The sequence below is a fragment of the Marmota flaviventris genome, chromosome 16 (assembly GCF_047511675.1).
Source record: "Marmota flaviventris isolate mMarFla1 chromosome 16, mMarFla1.hap1, whole genome shotgun sequence".
NCBI lineage: Eukaryota > Metazoa > Chordata > Mammalia > Rodentia > Sciuridae > Marmota > Marmota flaviventris.
In genome coordinates, this window is record NC_092513.1 from 58,695,842 (window position 1) to 58,718,208 (window position 22,367).

General features: G+C 47.6%; 1 pseudogene; it reads right to left on the bottom strand.

Annotated features, from left to right (window-relative positions):
• LOC139702161 (E3 ubiquitin-protein ligase RNF213-like) overlaps positions 1 to 22,006 on the bottom strand; it is a 38,868-nt pseudogene extending 16,862 nt beyond the window's left edge.
• Between the last annotated feature and the right edge of the window lie 361 nt (positions 22,007 to 22,367).

The window sequence follows — 22,367 nt, forward strand, 5'->3', positions numbered from 1 at the left end:
TCAAGAGAACAGAACTGGAAACATAAAACATAAGTGAAATTCTCTCAGTACATGATGCAAAAAAGAGTAGCAAGAATTTTGAAAATGGCCTTACATTTGGAGGAATATTTTATAGACTACTTGAATTTTTTAACCTGGAGAAGAATAATCTTGGATTAGCCAAATTCTTGCTATTAGAATTACTCCAAAGTGTTTGGAAACTTACTTTGCCTAAAAATTTGGTGACATATATCAGTATATTTATGTCATAGATCTGTATAGACCATATATGTATATATGGTTACATATATAAGTATGCTAAATATTTTTTTGATGGAACATCACAGTCTTGTGCCAAACTAAATAAAAGGCAATTTGAGTGATGTATAGTTTACCTCCTTCTATGCAACATCTCCCAATTTAGGGATCTCCACATGTTTTCTTATCTCCTTTTTTGGTCTGTTCATAAGGTCTCTGGAGGCCTAGGTTTGGAATTCACAGACATTTCCTCCTCATTCAGTCAAATCAAAGTGTTAATGTCAATCCAGATTCAAGGGTTGGGGAAAGCAATTCATCCTCTTAGTGAAAAGAGTTGCAAAGAATTTGTGGCCATTCTAAAGCTGTCATAGTGATTTAGTTTTGTAATTTTAACCTAATTATAAAATGAAATAAGAGAGAAATAAGAAATTAAAAGGGTTGATCTTTTGAAAAATAGGAGAATATTAGAAGAAAAGGAATGAGAGGGGAGAATAGGAAGGATAGGAAAGGGGAAGAACAACATTAAATTAACCAAACTCTGTCCTGTGCACATCTGAATATATCACAATGAATTCCACTTTTATGTACAACTATAATGTACCAAATAAAAATAAATCAATAAAAAAGAAAAAAAATAAATAAAAACTGCAAACCATTGTTGAAAAGAATTAAAAACCAAAATAAATGGGAAGACATTCCAGGTTCAGAGACCATGAGATGTGACATTGTTAAGAGGTCAACACTCCCCAAACTAACCTATAGATTCAAAGCCATCCCTGTCAGAATCCCAGATGTTTTCCTTGTAGAAATTGACAAACTGATTCTAAAATACATATGGAATCCCAAGAGATCCAGAAGAGCAAACAATGCCAAAAGAGGAGAAAAAATCAGGAGAACTCATGTTTCTTGATTTTATGACCTACTGGAAAGAAATGGCAGTGGAGATACGGATGGATGTGAGGTGAACCCTCAGGACTGCGTCAACTGATTTTTGACAAGAGTGCCAAGATCCCTCTAGGGGTGAAGTATAGTGCCTTCCTCAAATGGCCTGGGACACGCTGGATCTCCATATGCAAGAGAATGTACCTGGACTCCTACCTCCTATCATGGAGAAGAGGGGACTAATGTTAAGAGCTAACATTCTAGAGCTTTCAGAAGGGGTCTCTCTCTGATAGAGCACTTGTTTAGCATATGGTCCTAGGTTTAACACCCAGTGCCCAAAACAAAACAAAACAAAAACCTTTTAGAGGAAGACACAGGTAAAACTTCACGACCCAGGATTTAATACAAGATTCTTTGATGTCAAAAGTATTAGCAACAAAGAAAAAAAATAGAAACATTGAATTTCACTAAAAGTAAAAACCTTCCCAGAAGTGGTGGGGCACACCTGTAATCCCAGCTACTCAGGAAGCTGGGGCAGGAAGATTGCAAGTTTGAGGTCAACCTGGACAACTTTGTGAGACTGTGTCTCAAAATAAAAAAAAAAAAAAGGATTAGGGATATAGTTCAGTGGTAGAGCATCCCTGGTTTTAATCCCTACTACCACAAAAGGAGAGAGAGAAAAAAAAGAAGTTAAAAACCTCTGTGCTTTTAAAGAAATCACCAAGAGTGAAAAAAATCCAGAGAACAGGAGAAAATACTGGTAGATAACATATCTGACCAGAGATTTGCATCTGATTAGCCAAAGAATTCTCATAAGCCACAATCAAGGGAGGACATAGAGCCCAAATGAACAAAATGGGCCAAAGATCTAAACAGACATTTCTCCAAAGACATAGAAAGCAGAAATAACCAATAAACATAGGAAAAGGTGCCCAAGGTCATAGCCACCAGAGTCACCTGAGAAACTATCCTATACCTAAGACTGTACTTCCCAGGTCTGAGAGCACAGGCTGTGGGGGTGTGGAGAAGTCAGGACCCTCCGAGGCTGGCAGCTGACATGGAAATGGTCCAGCCACTGTGGGAATGGGCCAGACAGTCCTTCAAATCTCACAGGTACCAAGTGATCCAGCCACTCCACCATAGGCGTAGAGAGTGTGAACAGCACATCCACACAAACCCATGTGTGGAGGATCACAGCAGCAGACTGATAACAGCCATCAGTCAGGGAGAGCCCAGATGTCCACCAGAGGACAAATGGAACATAAAAGCACACTGCATCCATATGATGAGCAACATGTAGCCATGAAAAGGGACAAAGTACTGACAGATGCTCCAGAATGGATGGCCTTGAACACACACTCAAAAGAAGCCAGGCACCCACGGCCACAGCCTGTGTGATTTCATTCCTGAGATGCCTGAGTAGTCTGTGGAGGAGGAAGGGAGATTAGGTGCTGCTAGGGAGGGGCCTGGGGCCAGCATGGTGGAGGGCAGACACAGCAGATAAAGGGCTGTGTTTTCTTTCTGAGCTGATGAGAATGTTGTCAGGTAGACTGTGGTAATAGCACCCACACCTGAAACACACCATTCCCCCAAGCCTGGCTTCCAGGGATGAGTTTCAGGACATGTGGCTACCATGTTACTAAAGCACTGAGCAAAAAACGAATGATAGCCTTAGAAAGTATTAGTTATGTAAAAAGATGAGAGCCTGTTTCCCTGGAAGAAGGGACCTCTAATTCTCAGGAATCTACTGGCCAGTAATGAAGCTGAGGTCTGTACAGAGTGTGAACTGTCCACTAGGAAATAGAGCAGGACCATGGGAGCCTCATGGGTACTGTATGGGGACTGCTATTGACATGCACTGAGGCAGAACATCTTCACACTTTGCAGAACAAAAGCTTAGTGAACCAATAGAAACATTTACCCCTTTTGTTGGGAACAGAACCCAGGGCTCTGCACATGCCAGGCAAGTGCTCTACCCCAACAAGGATGGAGTCTATTGAACTTCATAAGCCTCCCTAGATGTCTTGTCAATCTTTGGAGTCTTTTCCTGCATATCTACTGGGAAATATTGAACAGGTCATAAACAAACCAGCAGCAAGGATCACAATGGGCAGATGGAGGCCCAGCCCACCAGATCATCTGCACCAAGGCTTGTAACACCGCTGTGGTTACACAGGGTGTGTGGCTGCCTCTATAGAAGGAAGCCAAATTGCATGTCAAGGAGTGGGTAGAGAACACTGGATCACAGCATGAGGTCCAAGCCAGGGAGGGGGCACCAAGGACCCAATCCTGGTCAGCACAGGCCTTGGAACTGGCAAGCAATTAGGGCCTGGAGCTAGCCATGTCAGCAAGCAGCTATGAACCCAAGCATGTTTCTCAAGAAGAGATTGGTCACCTGGCAGGCAGAGCTCACAGCTTTGATGACACACTTCTCAAAGCTCTTGGCCACACTGTCCTTGAGGCCAGCGGCGTCCCACTGAGGGCTGCAGAAGGCAGAGATCTGGGAAAGGGGCCTCTCCTGCAAACACAGAGGCAGGTGGGTGTATGAACACCTGGTTGTTCTGACTCCCCTCCTCCCTGCCTTACACTAAGCATGTCCTCCCTGCCCTTCACAGAGGAGCATAGATGAAACCAAGTTAGACTCTTCCCATGCTGCAAAAAAAAAAAAAAAAAAAAAAAAAAGCAGCCAGAAAAGCAGCTTGCAAAAACATGCAAATTTTGAAAAATGAGCCATTTTTCCTTGCTTCCGTTTTGCTAAAATGTCCATTTGACCAGGTCCATATAAAACACTCAGAGAGAAATCAGTTTTCCTCGGTTACAAGGCTTCATTCAAAATGAAGGGCATTTTTTTGTGTGTGTTTTCTCCATGTCATTGTGTTTAATAAGGCCCCTGCCACCAGCAGGTCCCTTGGAACACCTGTATATGGAGGGCTTGAGGACACATATGTCTAGGGCCCCAGTGACTGAACAATCCCATTCCCCAGCTCTTCTCAGGAATGTCACATTTTGTAGTCAAACTGCAAAGTCCTGATCAGAAACAGAAATACAAAGCTGGCGTAGATTCCAGGGCCTGCACACGCTGTGCACTGCTCATAGCCCTGGGTGCTGCCAGTGATCTGGGCTTATCCATCACCATGCTAATATGTCCTGATGTCTGGTACCTGCTTGAGCCTCCCTTCCAAGTCCCCCAGCAGTGACTCCTTCCAGCCACGTTCCGCAGAAAAGTTTATTTCCACCAGCCGCCGCCAGACCTGCAAAATCCACATGTTAAGTGACAGCCACAGGGACAAGTAAACACCACACAGGGATATCCTGCAGATAAGAGAGCAACAGTCAGGCATGGGGGCACCTGTGGTCCCAGCTGCTCAGGAGGCCAAGGCAGGAGGATCACGAGTTCAAAGCCAGCCTCAACAACTTAGTGAGGCCCTAAGCAATTCAGCAAGACCCTGTCTTTAAATAAAAAAATAAAGAAGAAAAGGGCTGGGGATGTGGCTCAGTGGTTGAATGCTCCTGGGTTAATCCCCAGTACAAAAAAAAAGAAGCAGGATTTTGTTAAAGCACTTGAAGGCAGCATTCTAACAAGTCTCCAAGCCCAGGTAGACATCTGTCCACATACCATGTCTGCTCAGGACAGGCAATGTTAGGAGGACAGGGGCCTGGATCATCTGCTCCTGCCCACATGCCTCCATATGTCCACCTGACACCTGGATCCAGGGTCCACTTGGGACACACAATGCATTTACTGGTCATGTCTCTTTCCTAGAGAAGTTCCCTGGCCTTATCTTTTCTGATGCTGACAATTTTGAAAAGTTCAGGTCATTCTGTAGACTGTCTCTTGATCCAGGTGGCTCACAGTTTTCCCATGATTACAATGGTTTGGTTGGGACACTACTAAGCCAAGCCACGTAAAAATGTACTCAGTGTAGGTCACGTGTGGCCAAACATCTGCACTTGCCACAGCTGCCCAGCCAAACACCTTGAGCCTGACCAAGTGGCCCATGAGACCTGTTGGTTCCACCAGGGCTGACAGAGAGGTTGGCCCTTGGTTAAGGCTTATCTGCCAGATTTCTTCACTGTGAAAGTCATCTTTCCTCCTCTATAAAGGCTTCTGCAGTGGGACACTGGAAATCCTGTGCCCTCCTGGCACCCCCACCAATCTCAGGATTCCTGGGTGATACCTGCCTGCATCAGCTATTATACCTTGGTTACAGAGTGACAGTTTTCTATTGCAATTATTTCTTCTATATTTATTAGCTCCATTCTTCAAAAGAAAAATAAGAAGTGCATTATTTATCTTTTTCTTCTTTGTTTATCAATGAATTTTAATCCATTCCTATCATTTTGCCTTTTAATAATCAAATCGTACCAGATTTGGCTAACATGAGCATCTTCAACATTTTTCTTAAAAAATACAGAATAACTTTAGACTTACAAAAATTCTGCAGAGGTAGCCCAGATGGTTTCTATGTTCTCTTGACCCTGTTTCTGCCATCATAAACGTGACTACCACTCAGTTGTCAAAAGTTAAAAGCTAGCAACAGCAGATCACCATGGCAACCCCAGACTTCACATGGAGTCCTCTTGCCTTCCCAGGAGGAGTCTGGATCACCACATGCATTTAACTCTATCCCTGTGATGGGCCTGCAGCCTCAGCACTTCCTGAAATTCCAGCACAAGGAATTCTTGGCCCACCTGTGCATCTCCCACTGACCCATGGAGGTGGCTGTTCTTCCAGGAACAGAATTGTGTGGTGGGAATGGGAGTTAGAAGGCATGATTGGGCCATGTGGGGTTGTGCACACCTGTATTCCCTGCTACTCAGGAAGCTGAGGCAGAAGGGTCACAAGTTCCAGACCATCCTGGGAAACTTAGCAAGACCCTGCCTCAAAATAAAAAATAAAAAGGGCTAGGGATGTAGCTCAGTGGTAAAGTGCTCCTGGATCAGCCCCCAGTACAAAAAAAAAAAAAAAAGGCATGATGGCATGTGGGTGTGCTCAGGTCCCAGGGCATCATTATTTCTGTAGGTGCTCATGGTCCCAGGGTGCCTTTGCCACAGGACTCTTGATGGACTGAGCTGGCAACTGTCTAAATCATGAGTTCCTACTGCTATTTCTAGCTCTTTCTATACCACAGAGCTCTTCTCCCTCTTATTCCTTAACTCCCTTATCCTGACTTCCAACAATACCAACAGCACATTCATCTCCTCAGACCTTGGTAAATTTATTTGAAAAACAGGAATAACCACAGCAACCACCTCAGAGTAGATGTTTAATAAATTTCATGTTTTTATCATTACTACTGCACTTAGAATCATTCTTTCTTGTCAGTGGCTGCTCAGCTACCCATCACTCATGCTTAACACCTGAGGATTATACTACTTAGAATCCTGGAATAATATTTAATAATACAATTGTGTTTTCCTGGGATTTCAGTCTGTTGGTATCAAACTTCACAAAGCAGTTGGGGGAGGATTTTTTTTGTCCTTGATTGAAATGAAAAAACCCTCTGGCCCTTTGGCTACCCTAGTCCATACAGTTGGGGTACCCCTGCCTCATATCACAATAAATCTTGCCACCAACTCTGTGTTAAGACCACAAGCAGGTTCTACAGTCTCCCTGGAAAACTGTGGCTCAAGGGGGACAACCTTCCACTTCCAGGACAGGGAAAAGGCAGCCAGGCTGGAGAGCAAGCCTGGAGTGGGCAGGACCTCCCACTCTACCTCCTTCCCCTGCAGCCCTGTAGGGACTCAGGCTCCTGGATCCCACCATCTCTCAGCTGTTTTCTCCAGCACTGGGGTGACTATTATGGAATCCTCCTCATGTCCCAGGTTTTGAAGGAGGAGTCCGTCTTGTCAAATGACTTCACTCAGCTGCCAGCTAAAGGTGCTTCCTGTCATTTTGGCCTTCTGTTTCCAGTTCCACACAGCTGGCTTGCAGCCTCAGACCTGAAGCAGAGCCTGATGGTCCTACTCACAACCCCTGCCTCAGTGTGACTGCGCCCCATCACAATCTACCAGAGTCAATGACTCCCTTCTGGGCAAAGGGCAATGTCCCTTCCTCAGAGAAGAGACCAGGGCCCAAGGTAAGGTTCAGGATGAGCCCAGGCCTCCAGACCAAGGCATTGTTGGTCCGGTGCTTGGTGACAGGACACAGCTGTGTGACTCCCCACTCTGCTGCCCGTGGAGGCTCTGCAGCCTCAGGCAAAGCTCACCTGGATCTCCTCGGGGTATGTAAACAGTTCAGTTGAACCCTTCCGGAGCATGCTCTTTGCTAACACTGTGCGCAGCCAGGATCTCATGGTGGCCAGGACACTCTGGAAGATGTCTTCCAGTGAGCCCTTCCTGGCTGCGGCTCCCGAGTCCTCTGTCACATCCTGTGGGCACATGAGAGAAGGTTTACCAGCTCTACTCTGCTGCTCCCCACACCTGAGCCACCTTCTAGCTCCATGCTTGTTGGAAGCCCACCTGACATAAGCACTGTCGTTTCCCCAGTACCCTGGGCTCCCATGAAAGGGGCAACATGGGAGAGGAGGGGAGAAGGTATGGGTGTTACAGGTCCCTGAGTAGACTCTGCCTCACCAAGAGCCTCCACCATCGGAGGCACACACAATAGCCCTGTGTTTTCTCCAGATTGGGTGAGAAGAATGCACCCATGAACAGAGAGCTTCCAGAGAACCCTAAACCAGTAGGTCATGCAAACTTCCAGCCCTTAATATGAAGGGAATATGAAGCAGCCACTCTCCTGGCCAGGAAGCCAGACCAGTTCTTTCCCCATAAGTACTCTGTGGGGACAGCCACTGTCTCTCTCTTCCTCACCTCCACCACCATACCCACAGAACCTTTCAGGGGCTCAAGGCCTCTGGTGACCCAACCCTTCCTCAGCCCCTCTCTCTTTGCACTCCAGAGGTGCCAGGGAGCACACACAGCTACAGCATCAGGCCCCACTTTAGAGAGGCCTCTCCTGAGGCCCTGAGGGCTGCACAAAACCTGGGTCTGCCACCTCCTATCTTCCAGGACAATCTGAATGCCTCATCAGGACATGTATGTCCCTTGTACTGGGCCTCAGGCATTCCACCAACTCCAAGAATGGCTCCGGCCACACACTGACCCATCCAGGTGTCATCCAGGGCTGGGCAGAGGTGGTCAATAAATGAACTGCAGGAACAACCCTGAGGCTGAACAAGCAGCAGGGCCCTGAACTGTGCTCTGACCCTCACAGCAGCCACCCAGATGACCACCTGACAGGAGGCTCCCACATGCTCAGGCATGTTTTTGCTTTGGTCAATTTTAGCAAAGCAAAAATTTTGTTTTTGCAGCACAGGTAGAATATTTGTAACTACAGATCTGGGACCCCAACCAACAATGAGGACACTTCCTTCTGCAGAAAAGTAAGCCCTAAATAATTGACAAACTTTCGAAGCACCATTTATTGGGATCTGGCACCAACCTGTGATGGATGAAATAGTACCACTCAGGAGAAAGCAGACACCTTATCAATAAAATACATTCTTAGTACCTGTAATACTAGCAGCTCAGAAGGCCAAGGCAAGAGGATCAAAACCTCAAACCCAACCTCAGAAACTTTGCAAGGCCCTAAGCAACTCAGCAAGACCCTGATTCTAAATAAAATACAAAAGTAGGCTGGGGATGTGGCTCAGTGGTTAAGCACTGCTGGGTTCAACCCCAGTACTGAAAAAAGAAATTCTTAAAGTGTGTCTGTGGTATATTAAAGAAGAAAGGCTGAAAGGAATCAGGTGAAAATGTAGACCTGACCATCTCCATCCCTGATGTCACAGGTCTGAGGTGATGTGCAAAAAGGTTTAAAAAAATGAGTCACCCACAGATGCCATTCTCCATCACCCACAGTGGAAGCTCAGGACCCACAGTAGAGAAGCTGCACAGCAACTCAAAGCTCCTGATGCAGCAGCCCTGAGACACAGGTGAGAGAACAGAGTGTGAGGGCCAGGGGCAGCCGAGCTCCAGTGGCAGGAATCAGAGTGAGGTTCCCTCTGGGACATGAGGTCGAGAATGACTGCACGCTGAGGGGCACAGGGGCCTGAGCAGGGCAGCAGGACATGGGCTCTGCTGCCATGGTGTGTTGCTACATGAAGGGAAGAGTCTGGTGGGGAAGACAAGGCACAGACTTGTGTTTTTTTGGGGGGGGTAAACAGGCTCTAGTTTTCTGTGAATAATAGAATCTAGGAAAATGGAGGGGTTATCTTCTTGGCGAGGCCAGGGGCAAAGTGTGTAGTCTGCATACAATGGAACCCAGCATGTAGGAAATGCCAAATGAAAACCTGACAGTTGACTAGACCACTCTGTCTAATCCAGCCATCCCAGAACTCCCTTAGTTCCCTTCCAAATCGGGCTGCATGGAATCCCAGACCTCTGCTGGGCATGACATTTGGTCCATAAATCCCACTCACCTCCAGAGGTCTAAGTCCAATGACTCTGCAAATGATCTCAGCAGACAAGGTGGGGATCTCGTAAAACCTCAGGTGTTTGGTGATCCTGCAGACAGCTTCATGGAGCTTCAGGCACACAGTCAAGTAGGACTCAAACGAGGTTTTCTCAAGAATCCTACCCACCAGGATCCAGAGAGATCAGTGAAGTCATTGGGAAATGAGAAAACAATACCAATTATCAATTACCAGTCCCTTCCCTTTAAAAGACCTACAAGTATGCCTGTACTCACAGCTTCTCAGGAGGCTGAGGCAGGAGGATGGCCAAATTCAAGGTCAGCCTCAGCAAATTACAAGACCTTATCTCAAAATAAGAAATAAAAAGGGCTGGGGGTATGGCTCAGTGGTAGAGAGCCTCTGGGTTCAATCCCCAGTACTGCAAATAAATTATTTACTTAAAATAAATGACCTACAAGTAAGGCATTTACTTGTTCTCCTCCAGACTATCATTACAATAGGTCTTAAAGCTGTGACTAAGATAAAAATGGAACACAGTTCCTTTATCTTAGCTCAGCAGTTGGAACTCTATCAAAAGCAAGATAAAATATTTGCAAATACATTCCCTTATTCAAAAAACCTCAAGGGATGAATATTTCTAATCATTAAAATATGATATACACTTGGAGAAAAATTCAGAGGGACATGAGAGGGAGGGTGCTAGAAGAAGAATGTGCACTGAGCACAGAATTTCTTCCACCTGGCATGACCAGGTTTCACATTTACTGACTGATAGCCTGGTGATATGAGAAAGGACCCTGCAAAGTCACAGGGGCTTGCCACACAGGGGGACCCTGTGCTATGCCCCATGTCCAGACACACCAGGGGCTTAGAGGGGGGAGCACCAGCAGTGCTGAAAGGCTTCAGGAACACACAGGTCCCTGGTGCACATTCCTGTTCTGTGTTTCCCATGCTGTTCCTCCAGGTGGCAAAGGTTACTCACAGGTGTGGGAGTAAATGATTCTGCAAGGCTACCTTTGATTTTTGTTTTATATTGGCCCAACTTACAAAAAAAGTAGAACTAAATGTTTAAAAAATGCAGGACACATACATTTGTACTATGACAATGATCATTTAAAAATAAGTGACTACACAAAGGCCAAAAGGTCTGATGGGAATGAAGCAAAATCTCAGCACCCAAGAGCTGTTATTTGCTTTTTTGTTTGTTTGTTTGTTTGGTACTGGGGACTGAACCCAGGCCTTGCACATGCTAGGCAAGTGCTCATCCCCTGAACTACATCCACAGCCCTGTTGATTTCCTTTAAGAAAAAGAAGAGGAGGAGGAGGAAGAGGAGGAGGAGGAGGGAGGGGAGGAGGAGGAGGAGAAAACATGGATGGCTGGATTGGCAACTGCAGAAGACACTGGGGCACTTGCTGGTGTACCACCCTCCCACTTTGACAGCAGGTGGCCCACACCATATAGGAGCCCACACGAAGGGGCTGCACCAGCTGCTCTACTTACACATCCTGATAGATGTCCATGAGGTGCATCAGCATTTTGAAAACATTCTCAACATGCTAGGGCAGGAAAAAGAAAGGGAAATATGAAAGGTCCAACTAGGAAACAGATGTCTGTGCCAAGAAGGGAGAAAGGCACAGGGACTCATCCTGTTCTCCCTGTATACAAGCCTTGAAGGGCTCAAGGACCAAACTTCATTTTCAACTAGTGAAATGCACACTATAATTTATGCCATTTTCTTTTTTCCTTTTTTTCTCTCTCTTTTTTTTGGAAGCAGGTATCAAACCCAGGGCTTTGCATCTGCAAGGCAAGTGCTTTGCCATGAGCTACATCTCAGTGCTTATCCCATTTTCTTTACCCCAAAAAGAAAGACAGTAAGCATAAAATGTGTGACATCCAGAGTGCCTTCTAATACTCATATCTAACAAATGGCTACTGTTCTCTTGTGCTCTATTTACTAAACAAGAATCAACTTTGGAAAGTCAAACTTTCACCCTAAGAAATAGTGATTTCTTATTTCAACAATTTTCTTATTATTTCTCAGCACTTCCACCAACCTGCCCTTCAGGACAGAAGACCCATAAGCACTCAATGTTCAGTTTGTAACCTGCTTTTGCTAAGCAAGGACCTGACACCCAATTCCCAACCACAAACCTCCAAGAGATCTTCTGAGATCTTTGAGATCTTCTGAAGCCATTGCAGCCTGTAGTGAGTCCCTAGGAAACAGTCCAGGACCCGAGCAGGCATGAGACTCAAGTATTCGTTGGAGTTTTCCATATAGGGAACCAGGCTTCCCAGAGGCAGCAAACTGAACCAGGATCGAAAGAGATACTCATCCATACTCAGCAACTGCTTCTTCCTCTCCATGAAGTTAAGAAACTGGTTCCTGAATGAAGAAACCAGGACAGAGACCAGGGCAGCAGTGAGAGCACTGAACAGACTCAAGACAAGGAAAAGCAAAGCTGGGAAGGTCCAGAAAGCTCAGATTTTAATGATGATATCAATGCATCATCATGTGGAAATAGACATACAGAGTGAATCAGATGAAAACTGAACAGAATAGCCAAGTGTATGGCACACCTGTGATCCCAGCAACTCAGGAGGCTGAGACAGGGGGATTGAAAGTTCAAGGCCAGCCTGAGCAAATCAGTGAGGCCCTGTCTCAGAATAAAAAAATAAAAAAAGGGCTGTGGATGTGGCTCAGTAGTTAAGCACCCCTGGTTTCAATCCCTGGCATGAATCAATAAATAAATTTAAAAATAACAAAAATAAATAAATTTAAAAAAACAAATAAATTTAAAAAATCATTTCTATTTAGCTCCTAGTGGACGGGGAGGGCAAGGGGATAGGACACTCCACACATGGCAGTTATCTGTGTGTGGAAATGAGTGCAAAGGCTGCTTTCATGTTTAATTCAGATTTATTTTAAGTTTTATATTTCTCTCTTAAATTGGATTTAAATTTTTTTGTGTGTGTGGTATTGAGGGGCAACCTAAGGCCTCGCCCATGCTAGCAGGCCTCTGCCACTGAGTGCAGCCCAGCCCCCTACAATTTTTCTTGTGTAGGTTGTGCTTTCCATGTTTTCTCTGAAAAACCTTTCCTCACTTCGAGATGAGGTAGAAGCAGCATTCCATTAACACATAGGCATGTAAGGATTTTCCAGAGAGCCATCTGCTCAGCTGTGGTTAGGAACCTGCACCCTTGGACTACTACTGAGAGTGGTCCAGCTCAGAATGCAGCCTGTCTTGCTCCATGTGCCACAGGCACACCTGAGAAGGCCGTGTGTCCTGCCATGCGGGGCACTAAAGCCCCTGGGTGACACCTGGGTCTGGTTTCTCTGCAGCTTTCTCCCCAATGTCTGTACCATATTCATTCTCTAGCCATTTGCTCCACCAGGCCCTGGAAAGGAGGCACAGAGCTCCACAGAGGTACAGATTTGCCTGTTCCTCCTCTCAGACTCTTGATTGGTGACTGGATTTGATTCTCCACCTATTCCTCTGTAACTCCCGCTCTGACTTTTTTCTTTTTTGTGGGGCTGGGGTTGGAACCCAGGGCCTCAGCCAGCTTTTTAAATTGGTGGAATGCATATTGCTTAGTATTCCATTTTATCATTTATTTAGCTTGGAGTTTTGCATCTCTGAGTCCCCTTTTCTCCTCTTGAAGCGCAGTTCTCAGTGAGGGAAAGGGTGTTCAAGCCCTTCCCTCCCCCACCCTGGGGCCCTGGCAATACCTGGAGACACATGTGCCTTTAAGAACTGGGGAGGGGGCAAGACCAGCAGCACCTTCCAGGTGGGGGTCAGGCACACTGCTCAACATTCTACAGTGCACAGGATGGCCTCCACCACACAGAATGGCCTGGTCTCAAAAATACAACAGTGCTAAAATCAGGAAATCATGCCTAGAATTACGTTAGACAGTAGATTTTTAAAATTAATTATTATTATGATTTTATTTTTTTGGTAATGGGGAGTGAACCCAGGTACACTCAACCACTGAGCCACATCCATGGCCCTTTTTTAAATCTTATTTTGAGATTTTAAAGTTGCTCAGGCTGGCCTTGAACTTATGATACTCCTGACTTGGCCTCCCAAGTCTCTGGGATTTCAGGCATGTACCACCACACCTGGCTTAAAAGTTAGTTGTTGTTTTTTTTTTTTTTAAATGGTAGTAAACATAACCTAAATTTTAGCATTTCAACCATTTTCCAGTATTTGCAATGTGTCAATGACATCACATTGTCACACAACCAAACTCTAGAACTTTTTTCAATTTGCAAAACTGAAATTCTATCCTCATTAAAGACTAACTCCCCTTCCCTGGCCCCTGGCAAGCCACACTATTCTGAGTGTGAGGACGCTAGGGACCTCATGGGTGGAATCACATGGTAATTGTCCTTTTGTGGTCTGCTTTGGTTCATTAGCTCAATGTCCTCAGCACAGGTCTGTGCTGCAGCATGTGACTGAACCTGTCTCCATGCAAAGGCTTAGCACTCTGTATGAGTGCCACCTCTCCTTCCTCCATTCACCCTTCCACAGTCCCTTGGATTCACTGAGTCTTTTCTCCAGCTGCCTTGGAGAAAGTCTTTCTTTGGTGCCCAGCAGCCATGACTGTGCCGGATGTGAATGGCCTGCCCCTGTCCTCCCTGGAGTCTTTAGGTACTGGGGAGTCTTAGGCAGGACTCTCTGTTCTGGGAAACCCAGCACAATCTTTCCATCTTTCCTCTGGCCTCTTTCTCCTCTTTGCTCACCTGGTTTTCACCCACAGACTTCAGAAGTTCTGTTCTGCATTTCTCCCCTCTGCTCCTTCTCTGTGTGAGCATGACATTTCTACTGCCCAGTCCCCAGTCCTCTGGTTCTTGGGCCCCTTTCCCGCTGCTGTCTCCAGGTGGCTGCTGAGCCATCAAAAATAGTCTCCTTCTGCCCTCCAGGTGTCATCTGTGGCCTTCCGACTTGGCAATTTTCTTAATACCCATGGTTTCCAATGCTCTTCTGAAATTTCCCAACTGTTCAGAACATGTTCCACTTTTTCTGAAGGTCCTTTACTAAATTCCTCATGTTTGGGGCTATCTGTGGGTTTCACCCCCCTATTTCCTCCCTGGCCATGCAGCATGAGGGAGAGGAGCCAGGGCTTTGCTGTAGCTTATCAAGACTCAGATCATGGAAGTTTTCAATCCTTTGACAGAAGGGCCACAGTACCCCTGGCAGAAGCCAGAATCTGAGTGTCCACAGAAACTGGCTCCTATCTCCTTCTTCAGCCTTCAGCAAGCTCTGTGCATCCACATCTCAGGAACAGTGACTTTTCCAATTTTCAGTTCCTCTCCCCACTGGATGGCCACTGTCTTGTACACACTGTAGGGCCCAGTGAGCCCATGGTCATTATCTCTGTACTCTTGCCCACCAAGACTTCCACACTCCAGGAGGCCTGAACCTCCCACCTATAGGACAGCACACCATTCTCACAATTAGAGAGCAGAGAGTGTGGAAGTCCTCTGCTTCTCCTGGCCAGTTCTCTGGCCTAAGCCTTATGGCCAGCAAAAAGAGGATCTTGCTCCAGCCCTGCAAAAATGCAATCACCACCCCTCACCTCAGGTAAAAGGCAAGGTCAGAGGCAAGATCATGAACTAAGGTTTACCATATGTGGGGCTGTGTCCTGGGACACACAGAGGTGCTAAGTGTCTGTCACACAAATGAGTAAACACACATTAATACAGTCATAAGAGAAAGACTGCCCAGCACAGTAGCCACACCTGTGATCCCAGTTGCTCCAGAGACAGGAAGATCATGAGTTCAGGCCAGGCCAGGCAACTTAGCAAGACCTGTCTCAAAAATTGAAAATTTAAGAAAGGACTGGGGATGTAGCTCAGTGGCAAAGTGCTAAAGAATCATTATTCCAAGATGCGCTTATATAAATGCAGCTTTACAACTTACTCATTTAGCCATTTTTCCTGAAACTGAGAGAAGGAGATTCCCTTAAGGGCAGCCCAGATGTCCTCAGGCTGGCTCACAAAGTCCTTTCTTGGAGGAACCAGCTGCATACAGTAGTGCAGGACAGGGAGGATGCCCAGCCAGTCGACGACTCTTGCGTCTATGCACCTTTGGCACAGGTTGACCAAGTACTCTTGCCATCTGGAAGGGAACCAAGACCTAATGTGACCTGTGGTTGGCTGTGTCCGACCTGCCCTGTGGTCCAATGTCTCAGGAGGGCAACCAGCAGAAGTAGCAAGTGGCGTACCTGAACCCAGTTCCCGATCAGGAGACATAGGGTGGCAAGGGGGACAAGTTCCCTGGACCCCATCCCAGTGCACCAGAATGTCATGAATCCCAACAAACTCCCACGGGTGTCATTTCCACATACACAACAGCTGAGGTATTGAGGCCCTTGGTTTCCAGCCAAGAATTTACACAGGGCCTAGGGTTTAAACCAGGCAGTCTGGCAAAGGTGAACCTAAACACAAAGCAAACTTTTTTCTTTGTTTTGAACTGGGAATTGAACCCAGGGACACACTACTACTAAGCTATATTCCCAGCCTTTTTTATTTTGAGACATGGTTTCTTCAGTTTCTGAGACTGGTCTCAAACTTGCAATCCTCCTGCCTCAGCCTCCTGAGTCACTGGGATTACAGGCATGTGCCACTGTGCCCAGCTACAAAGCCACTTTTTAAAAGGAACAACTCATGGTGTGTGTCTCACAGGCACAGAAATAGATGCTTCTTCCTTCTCTCACACCCCCACACAGCTGTTTGTAGATGTCCTAACCAATGTCTCTCTTTCACAGAGGGCACAGCAACTGCCTGGGTCTTTAAAACTTAGGAAACCGACAGGCACTAAGAGCTCAGGAAAGGCTGCCTGATTTTACCCAAGCTCAAACCAAACAGAAGCAGAAGAGACCCTGATTGTCCGAGCACAGCAGCTCAGAAGAGGTCTCCCCAACCACATAAAAGGCCATGGCTGACCCAGCAGGGGCAGTGTGCTTCCAGAGCTACCGACACAGGTGGGACAGCAGGAACAGCATCCCTGCGGGTTCTGCAGCTTTTCGAGGTGACACCTGCAGGCAGGCCTGGGCCCCAGTGCTAAGGCGTGCTGAGCATGAAGAGGAAGGTCCTCCCAGGAGCACTTCTGTCATGTATTTTATATTCATTTATTTTTTCCAGTTGCCCGGGCTGGCTGTAAGCTCTTGGGTTCAAGCAACCCTCCTGCCTCAACTTCCCAAGTAGCCGGGATGACAGTGTTGCCGTGGTGCCTGGCTATTTGAAGTTTTTTGAAGTCAGGGTATTCAGGAGAACACAGAATTTAACAACACTAGTAATGAAACAATGCCAGGAAAATGACAGGTGCAAATGGTGACATGACTGTGGTTTTATTTTTCCCAGTGTGTGCACAGCCTTTCTCTAACAAGCACTTAGCTCTGTAATCAGATAAAAATCATGATAAATGCCTATGAAACCTCTGACAAAAACAAAACAAAACAAAACAAAAACAAAAACATGGGATACCTCTCAGATGTGCCCAGGATGTGGTGGAGTTCACTGTGTAGGACATCTGGAGAGCAGGTGCTGGGGCAGAGGATGGAGCACAGTGAGGTCAGGTCACCCTCAGATAAGCAGAGTTTGGTATCTTCCACCAGGAAAAGGAGGACCAGGCCCATCCTCATTCTGCTCCTCACAGGCCAGCCTTCAGGCAGGGCGTCCCCACTTCTTCCTTCCAGAACCGGTTTAATCTGCTTTTTCAAACACTCCCATAGGTGTTTTCTCACCTGATGCAGGGGAAAAAAGAGGCACCATGGAGTGCATGCCCTAGAGGCTGAAGGATTCTTGGGCTGGGGATCAAAGCCCTGAGGCAGGGGAGCTCTGGGGAGGGTCCCACCTCCCTCGCCTCCCCAACTCCCAGGCACACTGAGGTTCTGGGACAGCAGAAGCACAGGGATGCTCAGTCCCAAACCCTGCAGTGAGGTGGGTCTAGGAAAACCCTGGATGCTCCTGGGAGCTCAATGTTGAACACAGAGAGCATCAGCTCTGTCTCCAAGCCACAGTGTGGCTGAAGGGGCAATGATGGGCTCCACCCTTTCTTTCATCTCTGCCTAGACCTTGAAAGAACTCAAGATCAGTGCTGGGAGTGAGGCTCAGAGGTGCAATCAGGAGAAGGGACATGGGGGCAGGGGATTCCCAAGAGATGGAGCAGGAAAAGAAGGAAAGGAAAGGTCCTCCTGCCCACCCACCTCGGCACCTGCCCCAGTCAGTCACAGGGTCTCCTTACCGGTAGTAGTCAGGGGACCCTGCCCACCCACACGGGAGCTGCTGGTGACGGGGGGGGGGGGGGGGGAAGCCTGATACCTCTTCCTCTTCGAGGCCCAGGCTGTGCCAGGGCTGTGCTTTCCCTTCGTAAATCATAGGCACTTGGACAACAGAATAAAACTGCCGGAAGTAGGTGAAGAATTTCTGCAGGTTGACGAGGTTCCAGGTCTGAAGGTTGCTGAAGATGCGGCCCAGCATGATCTCGGCTGCTATCTTCTTCCCCTTCACCAGCTCCTTCTTCATATTATTAGTGAAGAAGTTCTGAAATTTCTGGAATGTCCCAGGAGGCTTTGTGCAAATTATGTCATCATATTGATGCCAGTCTATGGGTGATAGCAAGAAAAATGTCACACTTAAGATCTCAAAACCCACCAGCCCAAGACACCATCCCAGAAGACAAACACAGGGGCGTAGCTGGGCACAGTGGTACATGTCTATAATGCTAGCATCTAAGGAGGCTAAGGCAGGAGGATCACAGGTTGGAGGTCAACCTCGGCAACTTAGGGAGGCCCTGACTAAAAAATAAACAGACAGGAAACTGGGGAGCACAGTCAGAGGATGAAAGAACGGAAGGAAAACAAGAGGATTCTGATAAATTGAGGCAATCAGAACTCACTCCATCAGCTACCATGGCCATGCCCCTAGAGACAGAAATCCCAGACAACCCACAGTGATGAGCTTAAAACCAAGTCTCTGCTTAGTCATGCAGTTCAGAAAGCCTGGTAAAAGCTTTAAACATGACCACACGCAGGTTAAACATTTATTCCCAAACTACATCTCTCATTAGCAACTGAGTCCTGTTCTGGTAAATGACTTCAGAGTACCTACTGGGAACAGAAACACCCACTCCAAAGAGGACAGTGCAGACTACCCAGCAGACACAGAGATACTAGCAGGTGCCCACTACAGGGCAAGGACTGAATTCAAGTCTGCTCTGAAATCCAGCTTGCAAGAGACACAATTATAGACCTAGAAAATCCAGTGACGTCAACTGTAAAAAATTAGAAAACAAAAGTGGTTAGCCAAGCACCATGATGCATGGCTGTACTCCAGGCAATTTAGGAGGCTGAAGTGGAAGGATCAAAATTTTGAGGGCAGCTGGATAATTTAGCAAAACCTAACTCAAAATTTAAAAGAGCTAGGGATCTAGCTCAGGGGTAGAGGATTTATCCAGCATGCATGAGGCCCAAGCATTGTCAAAAAAAAAAAAAAAAAAGCAAGAAATATAAAGAAAAGAAAGAGAAGAAAAAAGACAGAAAACTTATAAGGTGGTCAGAGGTAGCTGAGCACCATGGTACATTCCTGTAATCCCAGCGACTCTAGAGGCTGAGGCAAAAGGATTGCAAGGTCAAGGCCAACCTCAGCAACTTCAGAGGCCCTAAACTAATTAGGGAGATCCTGTCTGTAAACAAAAAATAAAAAGAGCTGGGGACATGGCTCAGTGGTAAAGTGCCCTTGGGTTTAATCCCTACTACCAAAAAAAAAAAAAAGCCCTATGTGTAGAAAGACACACACAAATAGCAGTGAAATATTAAGACAGGTGCTGAGCAGGACTCCTGAGGCCCAAAGCAGGCACTGTGCACACTACTGTCCCATTGGTTGGCCCAGCCACCCCAGCTCTACCCTGTCCCTGCCAGGTGACAGTTGGCCAGGGTTCATATGCTGATTCAGGCATGGCCTCCTCTGGAGCTTCTCCTGACCCTACTCCAGCTCCTCGCTTTGTGGGACTTGTCAGAGCAGAAACTCCATCTTTGCTTGTGGAATTATCTGATGAAGTCCAGTCTCGCCTAAAAGCTGAAGTCCTCGGAATACACTATTGTTATTAAATATTAAGTACATAGCCAGGAGGCATGGTGCACATATAGCCTCTCAAGAGGATGAGGCAGGAGGACCTCTGGAGCCCAGGTGCTTGAGGTCAGCCGAAAAAACATATATATTTTTTTAAATCCTAGGCCCTGGGGGGAGCTGAGGACAGGGCTGGGTGCCCAGGCAGGCCAGGACAGCCAGTAGCTGCAGAAAGGGTCGCATACAAAGAGCTGCCAGAGGGCCTGAAGTGGTGCAGAGGGCTCTTTCCAAGGATTCAGCAAGTCAAATGTGGAAGCCACCCAAATGCCACCAACAAAACGTGACAAATAGCAGAGACCCACAAGGAAGCTCTCGACACCCTGTCCTGCTTCCAGTCACCACCTAGCTGCCTCCAGGAAGGGCCAACCAGCAGCTCCCTGTTCCCTGCTTTGTCCCAGAGTCTGCCTGGGACCTGGGGCCCACTCTGCCCACTGCCCAAGCCCTTCCTCTGGCTTGTCCTCTCTCCTTCCCATTTCCTCTCTCGCAATAGTTAAACCACAGCAGGGGCAGCGCACAGCAGAGGACCCATGCAGACCAGGCAGTCTGCTCCACACAGCAGCATCCAAGCCAGGACACAGGTGCCACAGGAAAGGCCCTTTACCTCCGGAGCGCAGGAGGGAGGACTTGACATACAGGCAGCGGTTCACATGCTCGCCCGCCTTCTGCGGCTGCTCATAGATGTACTCATACTCCACGGTGCAGTTGGAATCTTGGCAATGCTGAAGGACATACTTGTAAGGGATGGCTCTATCCAGGCTCTGCCTGGGAATGACAATGCTGCCTTCAATGAGGGACCCGTGCTCATGTAAGTCCCTGCAAATCAACAGACACTGGCCAGTTATCCGGAAGTCTTAACTCAGAAGATTGAGGTTTCAAACACCGGGAACATAGACCCAAAGCTATAACGGACACTGACCAAGACAGCATGTCTAGAACAGGGCAGGGCTTTGTTTCCAGTTAGGACAGAAAAAAGAGCCATAGCAAAGTGAAACGAAGACATGTATGCTGGGAATATCAAACACACACTCATCCAGGGAGCAGGGCCACCCTGGGGGCTCACTGATCAACTCTAACACACACTCGGAGGGCTGGGGACCGCGGGACTCACTCAACATAGTACATCTTGCAAGCGTAACTCCACTCAGGCCGTCCGAGCTCTTCTCCTCCCTTGATGAACACCGTGTGGAGCTCGGGGTCGAAGGTGACATGCTTGGGGATGATTGTGGTGAGCCGCTTCTGCCATTTCTGCAGACTATGGTCGCCATTACAAGATGGCGCTGGCTCCGCTGTGGTCTGTGACAAACAACTCCTTATTTGGGAGAGTTGGCACATGATTTTTCATCACCCTATGAGAAAGCTCCACGTGGCAGCTTTGCATTGGGGCTTGAGATGCTTTATTAAGGCTGGGAGGGGCATCCGAGAGAGAGAAGAAGAAATATCAAAGGCCTGAATAAACTGCTGAAAGAAGATTCCTGAGTTGCGTCTTCCTTGCGGGCAAGGGGTCGCGACAGATGATGGCATGGAAGTGCACAGTGATCCCCTCCTCGGGCTTCAGCCAGCTGGAAGAGAGAAGGAAGCACTGTGGTCACCAACTGCTCTTGGCCTGGCCTACCTCCTCTTTCTCTACTGGTAATTTTCACCCCTGGCCGCTGCCCATCACAAGCGGCCAAGAAGTGGAGAGGAGGGTGTGAGTCCCTGGCCTAGGCAGCCCACCTCCCCTGCAACCCCTGGACTGAACTCATCCCAGCGGCCCTCAACAGGCACAGATGGCCTCCCTGTGCCTTGGGCCTGGGCTGGCAACTTGGTACCTTGTGGGGACAGCTTGTGCACTGGCCTTCCGGTTCTTCTGCTCCTTCTCCTTTGTCATTGCAGCCGTGTAATTTTTGTCACTCCCTTCTGGCTTCCTCAGGTCTTTGGGTTCTGAGCTGATTTCACCTGTTTTTTCTCCAGGAGCAGCCAACCTGTCCTTGGTCTCACCCTCCTGAAAAGAGCAACCAAGCCCCAGCCTGAAAGGCTACCCCTAAGCCAAGCATCTCACAGCATGGCCTCTGAGGACCCTTCCCCAACCTTGCCTGGCCCCTCCTCCCTCCCTTACTCCTGGGCACACTAGTTCCTTCCACTGCACCTGTGCTGCTGACATGAAGGGCTCACTTTGAGCTGGGCAAGTCCAACCTGATTTGACATGGCTATGCCCACCAACACCACAGCAGGGAGCTGTTGGTCCACCCATGCCCCTGGAGGAAGGTCCACACCAGGCACCTTGTCTCCAAACTCACCAGGGCCCAGCCCAACCCACATGTGAAATAGTGTGCGACCATGGTACTCAGGAACAGCCATAGCCCTTTGTGAGTGACAGCATCCCTCTACAGGGATGAAGCGGCCCTGCTTTCCTCATGTTCACAGCACCTTCATTACACGAGCAAGCTTCTCTACTCGTATTATAGTGAACCTGGAACACACCCAACCAATGCTCTGGAAAGTGAACCTCAAAAAGCAGACACTAAGCTGCCCACCACACCACTAGTGTCTCAAGAACAGCCTGCTGATGGGCACAGACCCAACTTGGATGCCACTTGCCTGGTGAGAAGAACCCTGGGTGGCCTGTGGATGTCAATAGAGAGACTTTCACAGGAAATAAAAGCTGGGAGTCAGGGTGGGCAGGCAGGATGTGCAGCACAGAACAGAAAGACTGTGCCCC